The following is a 12,502-nucleotide window of genomic DNA, read 5'->3' as shown; positions in this document are numbered from 1 at the left end:
AGGATCCCGGACAGTTGGAGAAATCTTATTAAGGTTTGTATTACTTCTCCTGTGTTTCAGGTTATGGTGAATGGGGATATGTCGGAAGAGTTCTCTCCGGGTCGGGGCATCCGTCAGGGTGATCCTATGAGTCCCTTCCTTTTCGTTATTGCTATGGAGAGGCTGTCCCACCTTATTCAAGATGCCATTGATATTGGGAGTTTCCACCCGGTGGCCATCAACAGTTTCTGTCCCCAGGTGACCCACTTATTCTTTGCGGACGATGTCCTTATCTTTCTTGAAGGTAATGAGGAGCAGTTGAGTGTCATTATGGATATTCTGGATTGTTTTTGTTCGGCCTCTGGTCAGAGACTTAATATCCAGAAATCTAGGATGATGTGCTCTAAGAATATGAATCCGAGAATTTGTAAAAGATTAAGTGATTTGTCTGGTATTCCTCTTACTAATTCTCTTGGAAAGTATCTGGGGATTCCTCTCCATAGTGAGAGAGTGTCTAAAGTTTCTTTTAAAGATACTTTGGACAAAGCCAATACGAGGTGTGCCACGTGGAAAGCCAAGACTCTCTCCCTCGCTGGCCGTCTGACTTTAATTCAATCTGTGAATTCCGCTGCTCCCAACCACATCATGCAGGCTTGTCAGCTTCCGAATCCTGTGCGTTTTATGATCTTGATAAGATTAACTGAAGGTTCCTGTGGGGGGAAGCTGCGGAGGGAAGAAAGATCCACCTGGTGCCTTGGAGTGAGGTTTGTCAGCCCAAAGATTCAGGGGGTTTGGGCATTAGGAGAGCTAAGGATAATAATAAAGTTTTATTAATAAACTCCTTTGGCGTATGTGGCAATGCCCCTCCTCTCTCTGGGTTCGCCTTCTTTGTGGTAAGTATCAAAAAGATAAGATCTTTGGGGGCCCGAAAGAGAGAGTTATCAATTGTTCCTTCCTCTGGAAAGGGCTTAGCGCCGTTTTTGCTGAGTTTTGCTCGGGGGTTGGTCTGGATGTGGGTAATGGTAAGTCCATAAGCTTCTGGTTTGATACCTGGATTGGGGATAAACCTTTAGTGGATGTGTGCACTCCCCCCCCCCCCCCCCCCCCCCCCCGCCTAGTGATATCCAAAACTGGAGGTTAGCCGATGTGGTGGACTCTGAAGGGGACTGGGTTTGGCCTAAATTTGATTCTTTCTTTAGCCTTGAGACTCTCCTTAGAATTAGAGGAGTGAAGGTGGGTAATCAAGAGGAAGACATGGATAAGCATTGCTGGGCGCTAACTAACAATGGAGTCTATTCTTGCAAATCTGCCTTTGAAGCTTTTTCCCTTAACAGGACTGATAATCCCTCGGATATTTGGAAGACCATTTGGTCCCTTAAAATCCCCTACCGCATGAGGAGCTTCCTGTGGCTGGGCGTTAAAGACAGATTACTTACTAACTCAGATAGATACAGAAGGCATTTGGCGACCTTTGGAGCTTGCGGTAGATGTAGAGGCCATGTTGAATCGTTGTGCCACGCTCTTAGGGATTGCCCTAAGAGTGAAGAGGTTTGGAAGAAAATTCTCCCTCATCATACTTTCTCTTCCTTCATGTCTCATTCTGTGAACGACTGGTTCTCAGATGGTATTAGGGGAAGTTATTGTCTTATATGGAGCATGGGGACATTTTCTTTGCCATTATCTGTCATCAAGTGTGGAAATGGAGGAACGAGGAGATTTTTGATAATAAAGCTGTGCTTTTGCCTAACTTAGCTGAGTTCTTCTTGAAGAAACTCTCCTCTATTATTGATAGTTTCAAAGGTGAGTCCCTTGCCAGATCTTCCCCGAGTAGTGATGTCCACCTCGTGAGCTGGAGCAGGCCGAGAGAGGGGGTTGTGAAGCTGAATACTGATGGTTCCTGCCTCAGTAATGGTAAGATTGCTGCCGGAGGTGTTCTTAGGGATGCGGAAGGCGCCTGGCTTTCTGGGTTTACTCAGAATTTGGGTTTGGGTTCTTCCTTCTCTGCGGAGCTCTGGGGCATTCTCTCTGGGATCCAGCTGGCGATTAGGCTGGGTGTTAAGAGGCTTTCTGTGGAGTCTGATAACTTGGAGGCCATCAATATGATTTTGGGTAGTCATGCCATGGGTCTTCATAGCCGCAACCTTATTAAAGCTATTAAGAGGCTTAGCCCCTCATTTGATATCCTTGAGTTCAGCCACATTTTCCGGGAGCAGAACCGTGTTGCAGATCACTTGGCGGCGGCAGGCCATGAGGGGGTGTTAGGTGTTTCTACCCTTACCGTTCCCCCTATCGGTCTTTCTCCTCTTCTTTTAGAGGATAGGATTGAGGTTAGCTTTTCTAGGCTAATCCCGGTGTAGTTGTTTGCTTTGCTTTGCTTTCCTTTTCTATCAAAAAAAAAAAAAAAAAAAAAAAAAAGCTATATATATCCATTGCAACTGTCAATTTACGGGAGATATTTAGTTGTCTCCAACTGCCAAAAACCTACTCTATCTTTGTTACATTCAGAATAGGATTTCCATTAAGTTTTTGTTTCTTTCTTTATTTTTATTTTTTTTTTTATTTTCCTACTTTTCCTTTCTTAATTAATTAGGCTTATTTTAATATCAATTATATATATAACTCATTCAACTTTAATTCCACATGGGTGCTATATGTATAAAACATTATTTTCCTAGATGATATCATATTTATTTTTTTATTTTTTTTTTTGAAAAGATGCTTGTAATTTCATTAGATGAAAATAGAAAAACAAGTGTTGAAACGAAACGATCGAGCAATTGTATGAGTCATCTCGTTGCTTGCCACCAAATCCGTAAGAGTCATTTGTTGCTAGTACTGCTTTGCACTGAGCAACTAAGGGTCCATTTGTTTTACCTACTGTTTGCTGTTGTTGTTTGTTGTTACGGTTTGTTGTTTGTTGTTGCTTTTACGGTTTGTTGTTTGCTATTTGAAAAAGTTGCTTTTCCAAAAAGCAGATATTCTCTGCTTTTATAAAATGCTGCTTTTCGGGTGTAAAAGGCAAACATGAGATCACTAACCAAACACTCAATGTTGCTTTTCAAATGTAAAAGGTAAACAGGAGGTCACTAACCAAACACCTAAAACCCTCCCTTTTGAAGTGAAAAAGCAAAAAGGAACATGAAAATGAGCAACCAAACGCCTCTAAGTCTTCGAACTCCGAATCGTCCACCGCATTGGAGTTAATTTTCATCCACTATCTGCTTGGCTCTGATTCAAATATAACCTACCTGGCTGGAGTATTAAATACTATAATATAAGAAAACAAAAATCTATTCACTGTAGCCTGTTGTCTTTATATGCCAAATTAATCTTAATTTATAATTTCGGTTTCCAACACAGGAAATGGGCCACAGATTGATGACTAGACAACCCTTTACCTTTTTAGTAGAGAATCAAAAATATGGACAAAAATTGCTTTTGTTATAAAGATAAATAATTTATTTGTATCTAAACTTATCCATATTACATACTCCGTATTATATTAATCTTTTATTTTTATAAATGATAAAGTTTTTAATTTTTTTTTTAAATTGGCTAATTAGTCTTTCTCATCTAGAATTATATTAGTTAAAAATAAAAGTTTACTTTCACTAACAAAATTTTAGATACATCAAACAGTTGATGTAAGTTTAAGGTACTAAATCAGTTTAACCATTTAATAATTGTTCGATTGAGAATACAATTGTGATTAAAATACTTGGTGGGAGAGTTTTTGTCTCCCGAAAGAGACATGTCCGGCTCGAATCTGGGTTAGTCCGAACTGTCGGTCTAAGATACCATATAAATAAAAAAAAACAAAATTCTAGATGCAACGGACTAAGTACTTGATAACATCCAGATACTATTTACGGGACCAAAAGGGTAATTAACCAAATGACCGCGTATGAAGATGATCGTGAAAGCTATGCTGTATCGAGTAAGCCACCTGGATGGCGGATCACATAGATTCCGCAATACGCCATCAATAGTCAAACACTTGGGAGACCCGCCATCTCGCCTCGATACGCCCCCTGAACGGCAGAGCCGATTCCCCATAAAAGCAACTAATAACCCATTAATGAGCTAACGGTCATACTTGAATAAGATCAGTCACCGCCATTAATGAGGTATTAATGGAGACTTTCTAGTTATCCGGAGTTACAACTATATGAGTATAAATAGCTTGCATCCCAAGCTATTGAGGTACACACACGCTCTCCTTAACCCTACTTCGTGCTTATAGTTTATTCTTCTATACTATACTGACTTTAGCATCGGAGCCTCCCCCGCCGATCCCAACGGCGCCCCACAGGGAAGAACACCGATCAAGAATTCATCACCAGTCATCAGTACTTGATTTTGAAAAAGTTAGGGAACACATTTCAATGCTAAGAGACATACCCTTGCATATTAGGTTGTCTATGGGTTTGCAATCTCGCATAATGAATCGTTCAAGAATGTTATTGATGTATGTCTCTAAGATAATGCCAACAAGTTCTTTGAACAATTTCTTGAAACCTCAATTCTAAGAACAAATTTTATCTATCAAACTTCACTCATTAGATGAATTAAGTTTCAGTTTGTTATAAGGTTTATTAATTTCTTTTATTTTTATTTTTAGATTTATTTTTTTTGGGTAGAAACAGGAAAGGAAAACACAAACAAAGAAAACTAACCCGGGATCAGCCTAGGAAGGCTAACCCCAATCCTATCCTCTAAAAGAAGAGACGAAATAAAGATGGGAGGATCAGAAAGGGTAGAAACACCTAACATCCCCTCATGCCCAGCTGCCGCCAAGCGATCCGCAACCCGGTTCTGTTCCCTGTAAATGTGGCTGAACTTTAAGAACTCAAAGGAAGGGCGAAGCCTTAAAATAGCTTTGATAAGATTTTGGCTGTTAAGACAAATAGCCTGGTTATCAAAAATCCTGTTGATTGCCTCCATGTTATCAGATTCCATAGATAACCTTTTAACACCCAGGCTAATGGCAAGCTTGATACCCGAGAGAATACCCCAAAGTTCCGCCGAAAAGGAAGAACCCATCCCTAGGTTCTGGGTAAACCCAGCCAGCCAGGCGCCACCCGCATCACGAAGAACTCCTCTGGCAGCTATCTTGCCATTGCTAATGCAGGAGCCATCCGTATTCAGCTTCACTACCCCTTCTCTTGGCTTGCTCCAACCAACGAGGTGGACCTCTCTTTTCTGGGTAGACCTAACAAGGGGATCCCCTTTGAAGCTCTCAGTAATAATAGAGAGTTTTTTCGAGAAGAAATCAAGTAAGTCAGGAATAAGGACAGTTTTATCAGCAAAAATCTCCTCGTTCCTCCACTTCCAAATTTGGTGACAGATGATAGCAAAGAAAATGTCACCATGCTCTATGTTAGCCATTAATTTCCCACTAGCACCATCAGAGAACCAGTCATTCTCAGAGTGGGCCATGAAGGAAGGGAGAATATGGTGAGGGAGAATCTTCTTCCAAACCTCTTTACTCTTAGGGCAATCTCTCAGAGCATGGCACAAAGTTTCATCATGGCCTCTGCATCTACTGCAAGCTCCTGAATCCGTCAAGTGCCGTCTGTGTCTATCCGAGTTAGTAAGCAACTTATTCTTGACTCCCAGCCACAGGAAACTCCTAATACGGTAAGGGATTTTAAGAGCCCAAATGGATTTCCAAGTATCCGAGAGAGGATCGGCCCTGTTAGGGGTAAAAGCTTCAAAGGCTGATTTGCAAGAATAAGCGCCGTTGTTAGTCAGGGTCCAACAATGCATGTCCTTGTCTTCCTCATGATTGCTAATCTTAACTCCTCTAATTCTAAGGAGGGTCTCCAGGCTAAAGAAGGTATCAAACTTCGACCAGATCCAGTCTCCCTCCGAGTCCACCACATCGGCAACTCTCCAGTTACGGATGTTACTAGGCGGGGGGGAGCTACACACTTCTATAAGCGGTTTGTCACGAATCCATGTATCATACCAGAAACTGATGGACTTACCATTACCCACCTCCAGGCCAACCCCCGAGCAGAACTCAGCAAACACAGCGCTAAGCCCTTTCCAGAGGAAGGAACAACTGACAACTCTCTCCTTAGGGCCACCAAAGATTTTATCTTTCCGATACTTGCCACAGAGAAGACGAACCCTAAGAGAGGCAGGGCATTACCACATTCTCCAGAGAAGCTTCATTAAAAGGACTTTATTGTTGTCCTTAGCTTATCTGATGCCAAGACCCCCCCTGCTTTTCGGCTGGCAGACCTCCTTCCAAGGGACCAGGTGAATCTTTTTCCCTTCTCCAGACTCTCCCCAAAGGAAGCGTCGATTAATCTTGTCAAGCTCATTGAGGATCGGCTCAGGGAGTATACAGGCTTGCATGATATGGTTAGGAGCCACGCAATTGACAGACTGGATTAGAGTAAGACGGCATGCTAAGGAAAGAGAATTAGCTTTCCAACTAGCACACAAACCATTAGTTTTATCCAAAGTATCTTTAAAAGAGGCTTTGGAGACTCTATCGCTGTGAAGAGGGACCCCAAGATACTTCCCCAAAGAGTGAGTCAGGGGAATGCCGGAAAGATCACTTAGCCTTCTGCACATGCCTTTGTCCATGTTCTTAGAGCAAAGCATCCGAGACTTTTGGATATTAATCTTCTGGCCAGAAGCAGCACAGAAGCAATTAAGGATATCCATCACCACACTAATTTGCTCCTCATTCCCTTCCACGAAGAGCATCACATCATTAGCAAAGAACAAATGGGTAATGGGCGGGCAATGTTTGTTGATGGATACAGGGTGGAGAATCCGCTTGCTCACAGCCTCTTAGATCAGGTGCGACAATCTTTCCATGGCAATAACAAAAAGGAAGGGGCTCATAGGATCTCCTTGACGAATTCCCCTGGAGGGAGAGAACTCATCAGACATATCTCCATTGATCATAACCTGGAAAACAGGAGAGGAAATGCAATCCTCAATCAATTTCCTCCAGCTCTCCGGGATACCAGCTTTCATAAAACTATCCAGAAGAAAGCTCCAGTTTAAACGATCATAAGCTTTCTCCAGATCCAGTTTGAGAGTCACGATCCCTTTCCTACCTTTCTTCATCTTCATGGAATGGACCACCTCCTGGGCAATAACAACATTATCCATCATTTGCCTGCCAGGAACAAAACTTCCTTGATTCTGGCTTATAATCTCCGGAAGGATCCGCCGGATTCTATTAGCCACAATCTTAGTGATAGCTTTATATAACACATTGCAAAGACTGATTGGCCTCATCTGAAGAAAGGAGGAAGGTTTATCAACTTTTGGGATCAGAACCAGGAGGGTTTTATTAACCAGCCTAATATCGTTGGAACCACCAAAAACACCTAAAACAAAACTGTAAATGCCCTCCTTCACAGTATCCCAGTGTTTATGGTAGAAACTAGCAGGAATACCATCGATCCCTGGAGCTTTAGTAGCTCCGATACTGGAGAAAGCCAGATCAATTTCTTTCTGGTCAATAGGATGGAAAGCTTCCTTAATAGCATCCTACCCCAACCTAGGAAAGGAGATCCCAGAGTGGGCACTATTCAAGTCCACCGCTTCCTCTTTAAAAAGGTCTTTATAGAACTCAAGGGCAAGGCGATGAATATCTTCCTCCTCAAAGGCCCAATCCCCATTAGAGTCTTTGATAGCATCGATCCTATTCCTCTGCCTTCTAATAATCGTTGAAAGGTGGAAAACCTGGTATTCCGGTCCCCGTCCTTAATCCAAGCCTTCCTAGATTTCTGGAACCAAAGAAGTTCTTCCTGTCTAAGCACTGCTTCCAACTCGTTTTGGAGAGATCTAAGATGACAATTTAGACTGTGATCGAAGCGGATCTCCAAACAACGTTGAATGCCTTCCATCCTTCTTAAAAGTTTGTTTTTCCTTCTGATAATGTGGCCAAAGATGTTTTTATTCCATCCCACCACATTCCTCCTGAACCCCTCAGCGGCAAGGATAACATCAGAGTGAGGTTGCCAATTGTTTTTAACAAAATTCTTAAACTCGGGGTGTGAGTCCCAAGCAATAAGATACCTAAAAGGTCTATTCCCTTTAAGCCGGTTACATTTAACCAGCTTAATGAGGATAGGGCAATGGTCAGGATGACGGAAAGGGAGATTAAGCACATTGACCTCGGGAAATCTATAAATTGCAGCAACATTAGCGTAAACTTTGTCTAACCGAACAAACACACTATTCCTTTTCCAGGTAAACTTGTGACCAGCGGCTCCCAAGTCCGACAACCCGCATAAATCCATACTCTGCTTGTAATTAAGGCACCGGTTCACATAATGATTACCCCCTCCTCTCTGATCACTCATAAGGGCAATGTACCAACCAAGCATCCACCATGCTAGTACTAATAGAGTACAGGATCTCCCACAGCCTTTTCCGGTTAGTCAAAACAGGATCAGCATTATTTTTAGATTTATTATATTTATATATTATACACATTTATATATATATATATATATATATATATATATATATATATATATAAATACATTTCATTTTTTTATCTTAAATTTTAAAAGTATTTTGTAAATACTTACTTTTTATTGTTTTTATTATACATCTCATATAAATTTTTGTAATTTTAGTTAATGTTTTATAATTATAATTGTTTGGATTTTTTTTTTTGAGAAAATTGTTTGGCTTTTCTAATATTTATTTTTAATATATTATTTCAAATTTATAAGAATTAAAAAAAATTAAAAAAATATTGCATGTCGCAAGCTCGCAACCCATGCTAGCAATGCTCTTATATTTGAAATCGGCCTTAGGAGTTTCAACATAGTATGATCATTGACATTTTTTGTATGCTTTAATCTTGATCGTTAGATAACAAAGTTATGCCAGAGTCATGTCTCCAAGCTTGTGCTTCAAAGTTGTCCCTAGAAGTTTTTGTTCTCACACTTATAAAACCTCTTAATGATGTTATCATCATTGCATTGAGCAAGATGATTCGAGCTATAAAACCCTTTATCACAGGTGGCATAAGTCTTTTGGCCCCTTATATGTTTAGTTGTGGCTCCTTTTTTGGATTTAGTCATAACTAACTTCAAAGGTTCTTTGAGCATTTTGCTCTTCTATCACATATTGGATTTTAATATACTTTTGACCTTAACTATATCTTCATTAAGATTTAAATTTTGTTCAGCAACAACATCTTTTTGAAGCTGAAACCATTGTAGAATCTTGAAGTATAATGGAAATTTTAATTGCACGAGTTATGTAGAAGTTCATAAACAATAAACGCAACTTCTCTATCCAACCTATATCTAACCAATAAAGTTTTTACATTAGATATTGATTCTAAAATGAGATCAAAGGCGGCTAAACTACCCTTTACACTCTAATGTTTGACTTAACTAGATAAGTATTTATGCATAGAGAACCAAGTTATGGGATATAACTTGTCTCGTAGCGTATTACAAAAGTGTTGTTAAAGTTTTGTGTTTGACTTTGGGTTTATTATTCAATGCTCATTAATTCCATCCATGGGTGAGATTAAAGTTTATGTAATTAATTATCCTTAAACAATAAATTACAGATTTTAAACCACATTAAACAACAAACGAAAGCAATAATATTGTATTAACTTTAAGAAATTAACTAGAAGTTTTTAAGCTAAATTCTTCACCAACCAAACTAACTAATAAAGTTCATTAATGTTATTAACTAATTAATAACATTTATCTTGATTGAGATCAATGTATTGACTTATTGTGCAAACCCATCGAAAAACGGATAAATTCTCGTTTGTACCAAGGTGCAAACATAAGGTTTCTATTGTTTGAATGTCATGCAAGACAAGCCGATGGGAGTTGTAACTCAGTAATTGCTCAAACCAAGAGCAATGGTGCTTGAATGGATTTCTTCAACATATTGAAGAAGGAGTCTTTGATCTTGCCTATGGCGAGATCATCGGCCTAGATGCTCTACGCATCAGCTTTTGCATTTTGAGTTATTTGGAAACACTTATTGCTTCAAAATTATCTCATTGAGAGTCTATTCCATTTTACAATTTTCAATTTCCTTTTTCAAGTTACGTATTTTTGCTAACTACTAAGAGCAATATACGAAACTCGAATTATTTTTCTAGTTAACGTAACATATTGCAAATATTAAAATATTAACGTATATATACGAGTATCTTTTATAAATAATTAAAATATTAACATACGTATACAAATATCTTTTATTGATCAAACTGTATTTTAATTAGAGGTGGCAATTTCGTGTTTTGTGTCAAAACCATGTTATCTCATATTTATGTTCCATATGGTTTATACGTTATAAATGCTAGAAAAATGATTTTCGTGTCAATCACGTCGTGTCAGTTGAGTTGTCTCTGTAAATCGTGTTTTTGTGTCAGAAATTGTCACCCCTAATTTTAATCAACTCAAGTTTCATCAAAATTGCTCCAATGATTTTCTGAATTTTTTTTATAATTAATGGACAGTTAAAAACATTTTCTTTAAATTTAAAATGATTTTTTTAATATTAAAAAAATCATGAATATGTCTATCCAAAAATGAAGTAAAATACACTAAAAAATCAAGAAAATTATAAAAACCAAAATTGCCCAAAAAAACAGAAGCCAAACGTCATCGTATGGACCACCTATGCGTTGCCACGTGTCAATAGGTGGTCCGCATGTGCCACACGTGCGGCGCTTTCTCATTGGTCATATATAGCCATATGGCATTCTGTGATTAGTGCATGCACATGCATGACACATGGTGGTAGACTATTCTTTGGTGTGTGGGAGCCATAGGGGCGCGTGTGATACATGTGTCGCCTTCCTTCCTGCCGTCAGTTGCTCTCTAAACGTTTTTCGATTTAGGGTTTGTAAGGTCTTCAGTCACGTTGGTGAATTCTGTTTGTCTATATATGATAACAGAAACTAGGAAACCGCAAATCGCAAAAACACGTTATTTTATACAATTTCAATGTTGTGTTCACAAAGAAAAAAACAATTCGAAAAAACGTATATGTCACACCCGACCCTAAACGGCATCGGGTATGAACGGAAAACATGATAACGAACTTCTAGCATTCTAAAAGCCAAATTTATTTGGACTACCTATTTTTTTTAGTTAATTATTTAGTTTGGACTTGATAATTCTATCAAGCTTCCTACGTATCCCGAATATATTTTAATCTTTAAACCGGGAATCAAAGCCATGTAGTTCTACCTATTTTAGGTAGTTCTCTTTAATTAGGTAGTTCTCTTAACTTAGGAACTCATTTTAACTTATTGACACGTTGATTGACACACTAATAACTTAATTGTATCTTTCACTTTATTACTATATAATTTAATATATATAAATAATTTTATCAAAACGAATCAAATCGAATAACGTTTGATCAAAACGAATCCAATCGAACAACTTTTTTATCAAAACGAATCAAATCGAACAACGTTTTATCAAATCGAGGCTTTATCAAACCAAATTCATAATCAAATAAACGTAAAATTATATGTCAAATCATCAAACATTTTCAAAATGTAATACAAAATTTGAGTGCGTGTCCATCCTCGAATTCCACCCGTGTAACTTATCATAGCATCAATCATATCAATAATCGAGATATCTCATTTATATCTCGCCTTGCCTAACGTTAGGACTACCAGCCGTGCACTCTGGCCATACCGCCCTTAGGTATGGTCTTATAACTTACAACTCCTACCCCGGGAAATCCTAGATGGACAACCATTTTTATCTTTCAAAATATCACAACTCATAAAAATCATATTTGGACTTCAATCCAAAATAATAACAACAATAACCGTAACGGTTTCTTCAATCCAAAAACAATTCGTAAAAAATCGTCAAACTCATTTTATCAATCCAATTTTCAAAGTACTACGATAATAATAATTATTCTTCAAATAATCAAAATCCAGAGTATTCAATCGAAATCCAAAGTATATAATATTTTAAACAATTGAATCAAAGTATTCAAAGTAACTCATATATTATATAAATAATTTTAAACTAAACACTTTTATCAGACCATTTATGTTTGTTACCGAAATTGTAACGCGTAACGCTAACTGAGTATCGTTATTTTAGACCGAATATACCATTAGACTCATTATATTGTCATAAGTCTATTCGTACTAATTTTTATCCTCAAATTCGTTGTAATTGTCTGAATCTATAAATATTCGAATTTTGACCATTTAAACGGACAACGTTAATTTCGACTGAATGTTCAGTTAGACTCATTATATTAGGATAAGTTACTTGTACTAATTTTATATTCAAAATTTGGTACAAATTTTATATTCGACTTTACACCGACTCTACTTGGTAAATATCAGTATTAGTCCTTCTATTTCAAGGTATTTTAATTCTAACTATTAAAGTTGCTTAAGATATTTTATTGATATAATTTAAAATAATGGAAATATTCTTATCGGATTATTTTCGGTCACTGAGATGGTAATTTTGAACCGACATAGTTGATTTAGACCAGTTATACCTTTAAA

Source organism: Euphorbia lathyris, chromosome 5 (genome assembly GCF_963576675.1).
Source record: "Euphorbia lathyris chromosome 5, ddEupLath1.1, whole genome shotgun sequence".
Lineage (NCBI taxonomy): Eukaryota > Viridiplantae > Streptophyta > Magnoliopsida > Malpighiales > Euphorbiaceae > Euphorbia > Euphorbia lathyris.
The sequence above is the reverse complement of the archived record's forward strand: the minus strand, read 5'-3'. Positions refer to the sequence as shown.